The sequence below is a fragment of the Lolium perenne genome, chromosome 4 (genome assembly GCF_019359855.2).
Source record: "Lolium perenne isolate Kyuss_39 chromosome 4, Kyuss_2.0, whole genome shotgun sequence".
Lineage (NCBI taxonomy): Eukaryota > Viridiplantae > Streptophyta > Magnoliopsida > Poales > Poaceae > Lolium > Lolium perenne.
This window is the reverse complement of record NC_067247.2, coordinates 43,543,680-43,559,111: the sequence shown is the minus strand read 5'-3', so window position 1 is coordinate 43,559,111 and position 15,432 is coordinate 43,543,680. Positions and strand designations below refer to the sequence as shown.

The 15,432-nt window shown below is 44.8% G+C and overlaps 1 long non-coding RNA gene across 3 annotated transcripts; it reads left to right on the top strand.

The window, feature by feature from the left end:
• The first annotated feature begins 4,194 nt into the window (after positions 1-4,194).
• Positions 4,195-11,474, top strand: LOC127292322 (uncharacterized). Of its 3 annotated transcripts, XR_011742452.1 has the most exons (12): positions 4,202-4,809; positions 4,894-4,977; positions 5,129-5,282; positions 5,355-5,518; positions 5,679-5,726; positions 5,874-5,992; positions 6,095-7,360; positions 7,592-8,522; positions 8,813-8,872; positions 8,978-9,120; positions 9,841-9,930; positions 11,244-11,474. It is a non-coding gene; the product is annotated as an uncharacterized lncRNA (long non-coding RNA). The 3 variants fall into 3 exon arrangements; XR_011742453.1 differs by lacking the exon at positions 11,244-11,474 and having other exon boundaries at positions 4,195-4,809; positions 8,813-8,834; positions 9,841-10,155; XR_011742451.1 differs by lacking the exon at positions 11,244-11,474 and having other exon boundaries at positions 4,197-4,809; positions 9,841-10,155.
• Positions 11,475-15,432: the final 3,958 nt, after the last annotated feature.

Sequence of the window (15,432 nt, the reverse complement as noted above, 5' to 3'; positions counted from 1 at the left end):
CGCCGCAGCGGGGTCCTCGCTGGACGTCCGCCGGCAGCTGCGCGCGGCGCCTCCGGATCTCCGCGACACGGCGCGGCCGGACGCCGGGATGGGCGGCACCGGAACCCTATCTGGGCTCAGGTGCCAGCCGTGGGGGAGGTGCACGTCCCCCCACGGCATTGGGACGCCGGCGTCCCAGAACATCTGGGCCACCGCTACGGTGACGTAGATCCGGTCGCGTCTGGGCGTCGCCGGCGGCCCCATTGCAAACGCCGGCGGCGCGACTGGCCGGCTGCTGCCGGCCTCGTGGTCGTTGGCGGACAGCTGGAACTCGCGCTTCGGGGCCATGGCGGCGCGGAAGCTTCGAGCTCGCGCGTGCGGCCGGAGTGGAGAGAGTGGGGACTGGATAGGGACAGTCCCCTTCCCCAGTCCACATTTAATAGGACTGGGGCACCGACAGGTGGGCCAGCCACGCGGACGAGGCGGACACGCGAGGACGCCGCGTGCCATCCGCGGCCACGCAAACCCGGCCCAGATTTGGGCCGGGTTTGCGTCGTTCCGGACTCCACGGCCGTCCGCTTTTGCGGTGCGTCCCCGCGTTGGGCCGCGTTTTTGTCCGACTCGACACAAACGGACGCACGGGCGCGGTTTGGGTCAGCCGGTTGGAGATGCCCTCATGCAACCAAGACGCCCCATCAAGCCAATACAGTCGCTAGCACTGTTGTCGCCAGAGCTCGCACCGTGGCCTCCGCCCACCACTGCCTGGCCTTGCAAGTCCCGCATGCCTCCAATTCCCACAAAGAGGTTCTTCTCGTGATCTAGTCCGCCTCTCCTGCACCAGCGGCATCTTTCTCTGCGACGACCGGAGACAAGGCATACATTGCGCCGCCAGTTTCAGCAGCCACAATCGTGGCCACCCCTATATATAGGGCGTTAAGGGCATCTCCAACCGCTACCCAAACCGTGCCCGCGCGTCCGTTTGGGTCGAGCCGGACAAAAACGCGGCCCAGCGCGCGGACGCACCGCAAAAGCGGACGTCCGCGGAGTCCGGAACGACGCAAACCCGGCCCAAATCTGGGCCGGGTTTGCGTGGCCACGGATGGCACGCGGCGTCCTCGCGTGTCCGCCTCGTCCGCGTGGCTGGCCCACCTGTCGGTGCCCCAGTCCTATTAAATGTGGACTAGGGAAGGGGACTGTCCCTATCCAGTCCCCACTTCCCACTCCGGCCGCACGCGCGAGCTCGAAGCTTTCGCGCCGCCATGGCCCCGAAGCGCGAGTTCTCGCCATACGCCAACGACCACGAGGCCGGCAGCAGCCGACCAGTCGCGCCGGCGCCGTTCGCCATGGGGCCGCCGGCGGCGCCCAGACGCGACCGGATCTACGTCACCGTGCCGGTGGCGCAGATGTTCGGGACGCCGGCGTCCCAATGCCGTGGGGACGTGCACCTCCCCACGGTTGGCACCTGAGCCTAGATCGGGTTCCGGTGCCGCCCATCCCGAGCTCCGGCCGCGCCCGCTACGCCGAGATCCGGAGGCGCCGCGCTCAACTGCCGGCGGACCTCCAGCAGGACCCCGCGTACGGCGACGCAAGTCCCAACTGGGACTTGTGGTTCGAGGTGGAGCACGATGCGCGCCGGCGCACGTGCTTCACATCCGCGATGGCGCGGCCTCGCGCGCAGCCGCGCACACCTGCTAGGTGGGCAGGCCGCCGCCCCGGCGGCCTCTACATCAACGAGCCCGCGCCCGCCCCAGCCCCAGCCGCAGCCGCAGCCCCAGGGAGGAGGAGGACGACCCGGAGCCGCAGGGCGGCGCTCGCGGCGTCCCCGCGAGCAGTGGCGACCTCGACGAGCTGGCCAAATGGCCACACCTCGCCGAGACGCTGCGCACCTCCGTGCTGGAGGAGGCGGCCAGGAAGGCCCAGGAGGACGCCCAGGCGGAGGCGTGGGCCTTCCTCGAGCTGGCGCGCCGTTAGGAGGAGGCAACGCGTCAGGCGGCGCTCCGGGAGGAGGAGGAGCGCCGGGCGCGCGCGCTCGGCGGAGGAGGAGCGTCTCGGCCACGCTCCGGATGCAGGCGGAGCTGCAGGCCGCAGCGGAGGAGCAGCTCCGCGGTGAGTCCGCGCGGAGGGCACGGCTGCGCAGCCGGCGAGCCCGCCGAACCCGGACTCTGCCTGGGAAAGGGCGCAGTGGTCGCCCTGGCCGGAGTCCCCGGTGCCCTCCGGCGTTTCGAGCCGGAACAGCGCGTCGCCGCCGGGGGGCGTCGTCGTCATCGACGCCGACGACGACGAGTACTACTGGGGGTAGTACTCGTCGACGGCCACTGCGTGCTCGCAAACCCTGGCTAGGGTTTGCTTTTTTTTAGTTTAAAGCCATATATGGCTTTCTTTTGTGTAAAATTTGCCCAAAATAGGGCTAAGTTTAATGACCAACTAGTTTAAATTTATGTTTTGTTGTTTTCCTTTTTTATTTTCATTTTTGTTTTATTTTATTACAAATGCGTTGCGTCCGCGCGTTGGGCGCAGCGCGCGATCCAAACGGACACGCGGACGCGGGCCGCTGTCCGGGTGTCCGCTTGGCCACCCAAACGGCCCAAAACGAACGACCCAGCGCCGTCCGTTTGGATCAGCCGGTTGGAGATGCCCTAACCGAAAATGCAATAGACTAGCAGCAATGCTCTGTGCCGGTGTGCCCGACCCTAGGTTCTAGCAGGTCTCTCGTCTAAGTTGGGCGCGTGTGCTGTTGTTGCACTTGTGGTGGAGCCTGCGGTTTAAATAGACGCTGGGGGCGAGTCACCAGCGAGGTGGGTGCTATTTGTACTTAACCCTTTAGGCAACTTCTAGGTCCTTCGTATAAAATCTAAACATTTATGGTCTCTTTCAGTCACGCCATTTGAGTTCCCTTCCTCAAAGAAGATTTTACTGTACATTCTACTACATATTTTAGGAGTATGAAGGGAGTAGGTCCTTTGGTTAGAGCAAGTACAATGAGTTCTACTGTGTCTAGTTGGAGGAGAATGAAATTGAGAGATAATGTAAGTGAGCTCTTATGGAAGAGCTAGCTCTTGCACGTGCTTCTAAACAAGTTATGTGAATGAAAGGTGGGTTCTCCATAGATAAAGTTGTACTTGTTAGCTACATATTGACTACATATGATATTGCATCTTATTTATTGTCAACAACCGGCTATACTATTGGAGTTGCTCTTAAAATGGTTTGAACCGATGCTAGGCCCAAGGACAGTTTAGCAATTTTCTTTGGGCGTATCTATTTTTTTGACACCATTACGGTGTAAATTTTCATATATGTACCAACGAAACTGTACAACGACACACGGTCCAAAAGATTAAAGAATTACATCAAGGCAGAAGAAAATGAAAGAGAAAAAGCATTTCCACTAGACAAGAAAAGACAACACCCGGTCAATAGGAGGTTGGACTGTAGTCGCCTTTACTCTATACTAACGCACCAACATGTCACTTTGACAACCATTTCGCCAACGACTAAAAGATGCTAGAATTTCTTGGAAGATAAAGTCATTTCGCACCTTTCAAATATTCTAGGAAATATAAGCCACTATTTCTAAGAAACAAGGACCCTGAAAGGTATCCTGAGCCAGGCTGAACATTCTTCCTATAAATGTTGAAACACTACCCTCTCAACCAGGCCATCTGAAAGGGGCAAACGAATCTGGGTCGTCCAATCAGGTTGCAACAGTAAAATCAGCATCCCACTTCTCACCTCAGCCGTCGGATGCAGTAATTTTTCTTTCACTTCTTGCTTATCTGGATGACTCCATGACGGTTGGGCCCATGTGCGTGCGGGGCCGGTGTTTCAGCGAGCGATCCAGCATAATGACCACGTCCGTTTTGCATACGCCGTCCGCGTCGCGCCCATGTCCCGCGGTGAAACCTAGATCTCGATTCGTGAAAATATCTGGCCGGTGTCTCCTCTCTCTCTCTCGTCTCCGCCTCCCCACTCCTGCCCCGAGGCGCCTCCCGCTCCTCTCATCTCTGCGGCTCCGCCGCAGGAAGAGCGGCGCCCTAGCGACCGCGGCGGATGGACGCGGGGGCCATCGGTGGCAGGGAGCGTGCTCCGCGGCGGCTGGACACGGGGCCGGTGACGGCATCGTCTGGATGCGACGGCGGCTGCGGCGATGCTGGCCGCGGCGGCGATGCTGGCCGCGGCGGACGCGAAGGAGGAGTCGCGCCTGGCCGAGGTCGGGCGGGAGGAGGCGGCGCGGCAGCGGGCGGCGGACGGGGGTCACCGTGCTGCGGGAGGCCAGGTGTGCCGCGGTGCAGCAGCGCAAGCGCCTCCACCCGACCCGTAGCGAGCTGCACCGGCCGCCCCACGCCCCCACCCGAGGCGGAGAGGCTAGCGGCGAGTGGTGTGGAGCTGCATGTGAGAGGAAGGAGGTGACCAACAACTCCTCTTCTCCCTTCTTCCACCCTCCCTGGATTTTCGCCTCTAATTTAATTTGGATTTTGCAGCAAGGGTTGGGTGTCCCTTCTTCTTGTCCTCCACGACCTTGGGTTGCAAGGAGCCAACTCGGGGAGGACTCGAGGCTCAGTGGCGTTCCTTACGGCCGCCCGGGATCCCCTCTCCTTCATTTAATCCATCTGGTTGGATTTGTTTTCCACTTTTATCCATTGAACAATCTTTGCCGCTGGAGATGAGATCCATATCTAATTGAAAGATATTTGCTGCTGAAGATGAGATCCACATCTAATTGAAAGATCTTTTGCTGCAGGAGATGAGGTCCACATCTAATTTTAGAGAAATCGCGGTTCGAGCTGCGCTGGGAAGGTCTCTACTCAGCTGCGCTTCTTCCTTGCCCAGGTATACTTCGCTCTCCGTTTTCCTTGTATGAGTGTATTGATTTTGTTCGCATTATCCTAGCTAGCTCTAACTTTTTTCCTGCAGGCGTTTGCTGATTTCTCTGAATATTGTTTGGACATTGCCCATGTAGCACTCACCCAAGTGTGTATTGTGCTAATATCTACCATGGTATAACTCATCTTCATTATGTACCATTACTTTTATAGTTTCAGCGGTGATTATTATTTCCTTACCTTTCAAATCCATATTTGTAGCGGTAATTAATGTTTTTCTAGCTATATTTTTGACTGTTGTTGGAATTATGTTGCTCTAATGTCAGACATGACGGGCGGAAGTCCCGGAGGAGGGTGACGGATGGCCACGGTAGCTCGCAGCAGGACGACGATGCAGGAGGGCGCATGGAGCAGGGTGGCCCTTGCCTTGAGGAGCTCGTCCATGATCCAATACCCAGGCGATGGAAACGTCTATGCATGGTGAGCTGCTAAAAAAAGGATAGGTTCCCCTATGGTGATGTTGATCACTTCCTCTGAATGATGTTGATATAGGTCTTTTTGGTCATGTCGAACCCTTCTGTTGGATATGGAGGCCGACAAGCAACTATCTTCTTGGCCTTCTTGTGGTGTATTGAATAGCAGAGTCACTGCATCGAGTGACCGCCACTAATGTAGTTCAAATATTCTGCTTATGATGCAGTGAGATAATATGCTAGGTTTGCCTCTTCATAGTTCACTTCCGTTGCTACTTTTATATGCAAGGTGTATTTGGACTATATACAAATGATAACTTATGTTTTATGTTGTAGTACAAAATTTGTAGTATCTGATTCATCTTCAAAAGCAAATATATGATTTTATGCGTGTCCTCTCTAGGTACCCTTCCTGTCGCCACTGCGCCAGAATGACACTACCTCCACCAAGGTATAAGAGCCCACACTCGTGCTGCTAACCTGTGATTTATCTTACTCATCAAGCCATGTATTCTGTGATTATATTACTCATCCACCTATGGAAGAAAGTGGTTTGGCCAGAAAATTGAACTCAATTTGCACGTATACTTATTTGCAGTAGCAGGTTTCAACAAATGGTTCTTCTGGGTAACCATCTCATTGAAATGAGGGAGCATGAGAGGCGTGTGGTCACCACCTGCATATCCAACCAAATTGTTCAGTGGAAGTATGAATCAGGTAATTATATTCTTACACCTGCAGTATGTCAGCTTTTGTGGTTAATGAGCTTGCGTGTGATAGTAATAATTTTCCCCTAACATTTTCCTGTGATCTCTGCAGGCTGGGAGTGTTGGTACTCTCAGAACAAGGGCAAATCTCTACTCTGTACAATTTCAACCTGATTCTCCCTCGCTCCATTGCAATTGGCTTAGCTGACCACAATATTTAATAATACGATCTTCCCAACATATGAGTCCCTTATTGTATATTAGCGGGACACACAAAAATTGTTAGCTATGCTGAGTATTTAGATGCATCAACCATAGTATCTGGTTTTCCACTGAATTATTTACTTATCCTACCAGTATACATATACAACCATGTGGTATAAATAAGATAATTAAGCTATCTAATTGTGTGCTTCAATCTTTCCTTTTTATCTATTAATTATTAGATAGGCTAAGTACATAATTTAAGACCATAGGTTGGTGTTTTAGATTAAGGGTTGGTGATTAGCAGCATGTGTTTAGGTGAAGAGCATCTCGGGATCACTCTTTACATTTTTATCGTCTGCATTCACCATTGTGCACGTATATATGTTGTTTTTGAGAGATACATTTTGCTTGTGTGATATCATTCTTGAGAAAAAATTACAGTGCATTGTTCTGCTACATGTTTGGTGTTTCGCCTTACTGCCTTAGTAAGAAACTATTTCTCAAGCAGAGGAATACAATTATATTGCCTATTTGCCTTCTTCCAGTTTCATTTAGCTTGCAATATATGCACCATACCATTTCTTGTGGAAGTTGTTCTGCTACATAGATAGGTGTTATTGGTGCCTGATGATGCACGATATATTAACTATGCCAATGCCTCTAACCTACTATAGCTCTATAGAAATTAGAAATCTCCTATGCAAATGATTCAGGTTGCCATGGCGTGCCTCTCCTATGCAAATCTCACTTGTAGTACCAAAGAGAAATTTAAATAAGATGGCTTCTCTACGTGTTTTTCTCCGAGTTAGATAAATGAAATCATAAGATAGAAAAATGTGGGTCCCTCTATTCAGGTACAATACCTTGGTTCAAACTATACTAAATTCTTTGCTTTCCACTAAAGTTAAATTCATCGCATACATGTTTTTCATTTCAAATACATCTCAAATTCATCCCATAAGCGAATGATTTCAAATTTACTCCTTTTTCACCCTTGAAGTCAATTGTTTCGTAAATATGGGATATCGGCTCCTTTTCATCCTTGAAGTCAATTGTTTAATGTTTCGAAAAGGTCCTGAAGTACATGAGGAAGACCGGTTAGTGGCTGACTGGCTGCTCTGATGAAAGCATATGGAAGAACCAAACTGTACTGAAGCTGAGGCCATATTTGGTAAGATGCAGACATCAAACCCTGAACAATTTTGAAATTGCTTGCTGAGGTGCATTTTTAATCAGGCCCTGAAACTACGCCCATATTTAATGATTAATCTTCTATGGAATTCAGTAACACACCATGATTTGGTGATAAGAAAAATTATGATTAGCCACACAGATTCAACGTACATAAGTAAGCTCAAAAACAAATATCATGAAGACGTTGATCAATATTGTGTTCTTGCAGGACTGAAAAGCCTGGTGGACAAGGAGGACGTCGAGAACCCTCTGTACATGAGGGACATTGATCACATGGGACAAGAAAAACAGACAGATTGTCAGCTTACTGGTTGTTCTTTATGCTAGCTGATTAGAATTGTTCATAATGATGCTCTGGTTAATCTCCTCGCTGATTACTCTAATGTTGATGCTCTATTATTATATTTAGATATGCAACAAAAGCTATTGTGTTTCTGCCATGCTTTATCATGCAAAGTTTAACTCCTTTTAAAAATCTTTTGCCCATTAACCAAATGAATGGGTTTTAGTTTGCAGCAAAAAAAAAGAATATACAAAATGAATGGGTTCATAAACAAGGACCATCAACTGATATAGTCAAAAACCAAAAGCAAAAGCCATCATTATAAGGATATTGAGTCTGACTAATTTTGTTGCTTGGTTCGCAGCCGGCTATTTCTGTGTGCAGCGCCATGAGTTGACAAGAGGAGCGTCGGCTCAAGGCGTCTACAGCCACGGATTAACTCAAGTACTTAATATGCTTAGACTATATGGCTACTCTTAATAACTACTGTTATGTAGAAGGCCTATATGTGATCTTCCTGTTATAGAAAAGGTGGTTACTGCATATGTAGCTCTGTGCTAAATCATTTAGGCCAGAACCATTTTCTGCCTATATGTGATCTTCCTGTTAGGGACGCATTAGCATGTTGTCTGGAGTTACGAGGGTAACTATTTACTGCCTTGGGATGGATTTCTTTTGCTCTGACAAACTGCCACTTTAAGTGATTTCAGTGTGCCAAATTTTGTAGCACTGTCGCTTGCCAGCATAGAAAGAAGGCGATCGATAGCTTGCAGGGGAAGATGTGGATGTGATCTAATCTTGACATCTTGTTCGCTTGTCTGATGTTTGAGCTTGTAGTTTCTACCATTGCATACATGTACATTTTGCCCCCCCCCCCCCTCTCCCATTCCACCTCTTAATGTAACATTAGTTGTTTAGATGCATAATTATATAGTTCCATCCAATCGGTTACCATTTCTTGAACCATTCAAACCAATAAATTAACTTCTGGTTGGTATTCCTGCTATAACAAAGGGTACACCACCTCCTCAGTCATCAGCACCAATATCGTTGGTGGCACCTTATGTTGTTACTTATGTGTGTATCATGTCTGCCGGACCAGGAATTGTGTATATACGTGCTTACTTGGTGTGGTTTATTGTGCAGCATTGAGTTACGAAAATCCATGGTGAGTGCACCTATCTTGTGATGTTGCCAGCGGCAAGGGTTGGTGTCTCCCGTTTTCTCCGAGTAATGAAGAATCTGAGAATGCTCTCAACAATATTCTTCTGTTATACACTCATAGTCTCTTGTTACCTACTGCATTTCCAGTGAGCCATGCTGCTGAAGGTTTATGGACATCCAAGCCTTTAGCTTTGTGCTGATCATAAGTCACTGCATTTCTAGTGGGCCATGCTGCTGAAGCTTTAGCCCTCAAAAGAAGATTTAAAGAGGCTGCACATGTTCAATGTCAGGTACATCTCTCAAATCTGCACTATAGATTCTACACTTCTATACTTTCAATATGTCATTGGTTTAATGTTTTTCAGATTAAACCTGATGTGTTGGTTATTAAACTAAGCAGCAATATATCTACTACACATGTTGTTGGCAGTGTGATGTCGTATTTTTTTCAAAAAGAATAGTCCTGCTACTTTTTATGAATCGTAAAACTAAACCTATACAACTGAGATACTAAATAATTGGGTCTCGGATTCTGGAGACTAATTTTTTTACCATGCATCATAAAGTGAAATTCAGATTTTCAAGTGACCAAGAGTCAGAGTTTCAGAAGCTTGAAAAGTTGAAAACCTTTTAGCGTGGCATGCCTACTCTAATCAATCATAAGAGTAACGTACATGCTTATTGAGTTATTTATATGTTTCCATAAAATAGATATATTAGGCTTCTTATGCATTGAAAAAGAAATAGTGAACCTCTTTCTGCCTGATACTGTCATCCGCAGTTTTTTTTGTAATGTTATCTACTGCTGTACACCGGCGGTGATATGTTCATTGGCTATTTTGTAACTGCTAGCCTGCTTTGCAATGAGGTATGCAACAATTACATTTCTTGCTTGGGTAGAACATTTCTTACTTCACACACTATGTTCCAGATTTCTACCACTAAAAGAATAAGTTTGATGCAGAGACATTGTGTGGGCTTACTATCTGCTGACCAAATCTGTGTTGTAGTTGCTGCTGCTGGGCGAGCTGTTACAGTCACACTGAGGCTGACGCCGAACAATGCTTTGCATTTCTGGGGAATCATCTCATTTAGACGACGTAGGTTAATGTCATTTTAATTTATTAGCTTTCCATCCTGTATATGTGGTAATATGTGCATAGCATGTGTTTGATTAAAGTTCACACATTAGTGTTTCAGATTCTCACGGATTAGAGTTGATTCCATTCATTCTTTTAGCTCTCAAATGTCGTTGCTTTAGAGTTGATACCAGTTCTTCAATATTTTTTGCATTTCAGTGGCTTAGCTCTTATTGTCGATATAGAAGAAAATTTCCATAAAATGGTATACTAATTAAGTGTTGCAGCATACATCCGGGCTAATTTCTTTCCTTTTTTGCGGCGGGGGGTAATTTCTTTCCTGTGTCTTCTTACCTTTTGTTTCAGGTGGGGAAAAAAGCTCTAATTGATCACATTACTCTTTTTCCAAAGAGGTATATGACTACTGTAGAAAGATTGAAACTGAGTAGAATAAGTATTTATGGGGGCATTTAAAAACTCCATTTTGTTGGCAGCAACATTCATGGAATTTTAAAAAATCGACATTTTATTACTCCCTCCGATTCATATTGGTTAATTTAACTTTGCCTGGATTCGTATGTATCTTGTTAAGTTTTTAGATTGCGTGCATGCGTATCTAGACAAAGTGGAGTCAACCAATATAGGTCAGATGGTGTATTAAGTTTTGTAGAAATATTGACACTGAGTAGACACTTGAAGTAAAAGTAACTTATTTCATGTTTTACTCCTGTCCATTTATAAAAAAAATATAGAAATTTTGTATGTGCATAAATTTACTTATTTAGTACTTAGGTTTCTGGTTCTAAATGCGCTTCAGTTTCAGATGGTATGTTCTAAACTTAACTTGGATGGTTTACGTAGTTGATTGAGAGATTATACACCTTTCGGAGAATTAATTCTAAACTTAACTTGCACCTGTAATTCAGTATCTGATGTTGTTTAAACACCTCTTGGTTCACCGTCAGTCTTTGTTTGAACTTCTTCTGGTTCTGAAATCTTATTATCTATGACAATTTTTCTATTGCGTATTTCATGCTTTGTTATTTTTTATAGACTGCTAGAATTCCTGAAATCCTTGTACGCACTTGGTGGAATGTAATCCCTGTAAGGAACAAATTTACGTGGTTCCAGTTCTCTGACATTCTAGGGGTCTGAAATTAATCTCCTGTGTGTAGTGAGATTACTATTTCTTCGTGAGCAGTTCCAGTTTAACATGACAAGCTCTTTATTTGAGAAATCTTAAGTGCATTGACATTGTCTACTCAATGTTGTGTTATCTGAATGTTCTTTAGTATTATAATGATGTGTAATTACCTTTTCCCTTTTGCCTTTAGGTAAGAAACAAGCTCTGAAACAAGACATGGACATGTAATGAACCAGGCGGTCTTAGTCATTTTAGTTCTCGCTGGCATTTTAATATGCACTTCTAATGAGTTCGTGTAACCTGCACTTTCTGTTGGCATCGGTTTCAGATGTTTGTATACCGACTTGTTAGAGTACTATAATCTACATTTAATTTCCTTTCATGTACTTCAATTTACAATCAGAACTTTAAATATATGTGATGCTTCTGGTACAAACCATTCGATTTAGGTTTCAATTTCCCCATTATATTATTCTTTCTTAAATGTGATACCTATATTATTCAGAATTAAACATTTTATTTTCCTAAGCTATTGGTACTAAAATAAGTACTGGATCCTATCCCAGAGATAGGCCACATAAGAATATTGAATTCTCTGATTTCTACCTTTGCGTATGTGCTTTGCAATTATACACTTTGTGTAATGCGATCATTTTAATTTGAGTTTACTTTAGGATGTTCAGATGGCAATTAATCCGATGATGAAGATATTCGAAATAATAGCCATCAATATTTTTATTAGAAAATTTATTGTTGTCATACCATCATTGATTCCAGGACTAATAATTATTATTAATTGGTTATCTGCATTACACGATAAAATTTTCTATATAAGAGTTCTAATCCTTTCAAAAAATATTCTATTTCTTCAAGACCTTAGAAAATAAGGTGTTCATTATGCTACTAAATTCTACTGGATGGCCAATTATCTAAAACTCTTTTTATTGCCCAAGTATGGCATCGGTCAACCAATCAAAAAGAGCAAAAACATGAATACATTTAAGCTTTGTATGAGTACTAAATTGAGATAAAACTTATATGGTTGAGATTCCAACCTGATTTTGCCACATGCCTCCTAAGACGTTTGGTAGTAATTTGTACCGTAAGTAGGAGTTTTCATGCAATAAATTCAACTTTGGATCGGATACTTGCGCCTCTTGAGTCTGTACATAATGTTGTACAATGTTATTGGACCTTAGCTAAAATCTGCAAAATGTTCATACAATTTTCACCACTTAGATCATGGAATATATTTATAATGGTCACAATATATTTATAATGGTTACCATAAATTGATACATGTCTTAAATTGTTGTACAATTAACCAAAACTTGACTGAGTGTGTCCAAGGGGTTGGAAAAGGAAGAGGAGGACGTAGGAGGGGCGGAAGGAGTCGTCACATCAGAGCAAAGGGAGTAGCCAAAGGAAGATGGAAGGGCGGTCGAGGATATTTTCTCAAACGCACAACATCGGATGTTGTTATAACTCAGCCTCGATGACCACCCAACCCAAATGCCCTCCCTTTACCACTACCATGGCGGCGACGGCGGGAAGAGCAGCTGAGCCTCCTGTGCTAAAATAATCCAAAACTTATGGTTTAAATTCTGATGCGACGGCTAATGTGGGCCGAAGGGGTCGGAAGAGGAAGATGAGGGCGTATGAGAGACGGAAGGAGCCATCGAATGGGAGGCAGAGGGAGTAGCCAAAGGAGGGTGGAGGAGCCGTCGATGACATTTTCTCCCAGCACGTCGTTGGATGCTAATGAAGCTCAGCCTGGATGGACAACCAACCCAGCTGCCCTCCCTTTACCACAATGCTGGCGGCCGCAGAGGGAGGGGCAGAGCTCCGCTCCGATCATCTGATACTAAAGCATTTAAATTACATGCTAATTCTAAATACTATAATAAAGCTAAAACTTATGGTTTAGATTCTGACATGATTATGCCATTTGCGCGATAGCGCAATAGGTCATCTAGTGTTTGAAAAGGTGAAAAGGGCACATTCATAGACCACTGAATGTTTACTGCATTCCAACAGTTTATGGCTAAACCGCACTCGAAAAACAGGCGCGCCTATTTCTCTCTCTCTACACTACGGGAACCAGTCAAGGTGCCGACGGCCGGTGGCCATCGGCACAGCTAGCCTTTCCGTCGGCACCTTACCGTCGGCACAATAATGTCTCAGCACAGACCAAATTGCCGTCGGCATAGACTGGCTGTCGGCACAGTATCCTGTGTCGATGGCAAAACCGTCGGCATAGAAATAACGTCCGTTTGACAATTCTAGCTTGAATTTTTTCAAAAAAATATTGTTTTCCAAAAAAAAAAATTCAATTTTTTTACCTAATTTTATTAATCTCTCACATTGACCATTTTAACACTAACTACACTTAATATTAGGTCAAAATCCACTCGTGGTTAAACTTCCCGGATGTTGCACATATTTATTTTTTGAATTCCAAACAATTACCTACATAAACTACAATGAGTAAGTATATTAATCTTGAATTCAAACAGACAATAAAATGATTTTTTTTCTTTTCTATTAAATATGGAATAATTAACATCTTTAAATCCATAAATTAAGATTTGACAAATAATATATATATAAATCGATCAGAAAAATGAGAGGAATCAATATATGACTTCTATATCATATTTTGAACCTAAACATGATTTTTCCAAAAATTCATGAGCATTAGATCATTTTGTGATTGCTTCACAAAACACCCCGTTGTTGAGACTTGAGAAATGGAAAAAAGCTTTTTGGTTCGACGAAAATGAAATCTTCCTACTGTAACATTGCTTGCCATCCCAAGATGCCAAGATGCATATGTGTGCAAAATATGGGCATATTATCACAAACTATGCTGTGATTATATCGATAATAGTGGTTGTTTGACCTAAATGCCATGAAACCTCGATCGTGATAGCTCATTTTGTGAAGGATTTTTTGTGATGTTTGCAATTTTCTAACTTTAATAGTTTTCTTTGCAACTATGATACATAATATGACACTACGCGAAGGTTTCATATTGTTTGGATCGTTATTGAATTTGTTATGCCCGTTTCAAACTATATTCAAAATGACGGGCATGAATATCTTTTGCCCCGGGCTGAGGCTCGCTAAACTTACACTGGATCTCTGATAAAATAGCGTGTTGTGTGACAATGTATCAACTTGTCAATGCCTACAAGTTGAAGACTAGGGTTTTCGTGAAGTAGAGGGCAAGTAGATCTCGAGGGTTTCAGCCGAAAAAGTACTCGCCTACTAAAAAGCTAGGGTTGTGTTGACAATAAGATCGACCCTCTCTTTCTCCCTCGACTCCCCCTTATATAGGAGGTGAAGCCGAGGGTTTCGTGATGTACAAGTTACAAACAACGAGAGACTCTTTGAGTTCGTCCCGTATTGGTACAAGTCATTATTCCTAATACAACTCTATTTTTCCATACCGACGGTTAACTGGGCTTTCGGGCTTCATATTCTTCGAGTCATGGGTCTTCAGTAAACCCCGGGTACCTTCTTCGGCAGACCCATTGGGGATGCCTATGTCATTGTGAACCTAAATATGTTTTTTACAAAAAATGTTGAGCATTATATCATGTACCTCTAGTTCAAATCTGGTTGGCCTCCTACCGATTCGGCAAGAATTTGTCTTTTTCATGAGGGGTGGACGGAAATGTTTCAGATACATCGGTTAAGAAATTGTCCATATTAGGTGGTCTAGTATTTTTTTAAATGTGTTGGTACCAATGTGAAACTTTAATTTGATGGTTGCTTCACAAAACACCCCGTTTTCAGCATCTAAAAAATAGAAAATGGCTTTTTCGTGCGATGAAAAGTAAAACTTCCTCCTGCAGTATCGTAAGACATCTCAAGATGCACATGTGTGCACAATATGAGCACATTATCACAAACTATGCCGCGATTCTATCCATAACATTGGTTGTTTGACCTAAATGCCATGAAACCTTGAACGTAATAGCTCATTTTGTGAAGGATTTTTTGTGATGTTTGCAATTTTCTAGCTATAATATTTTTACTTACAACTATGACACATAATATGACACCACGCGAAGGTTTCACATTGTTTGGATCGTTTTTGAATTTGTTATGCCCGTTTCAAACTATATTCAAAACGGCGGGCATGAAGATCCTTTGCCCCGGGCTGAGGCTCGCTAACTTGGACTGAATCTCTAATGAAATAGCATGTTGTGAACCTAAAAATTATTTTTACAAAAATATTGAGCATTATATCATGTACTTGCAGTTCAAATCTGGTTAGCCTCTTAACAATTTTGTAGGAATTTGTCTTTTTCATGAGGGTGGAAGGAAAGGTTCTAGATACCCCAGTTGAGAAAATATCCATCTTAGGTGGT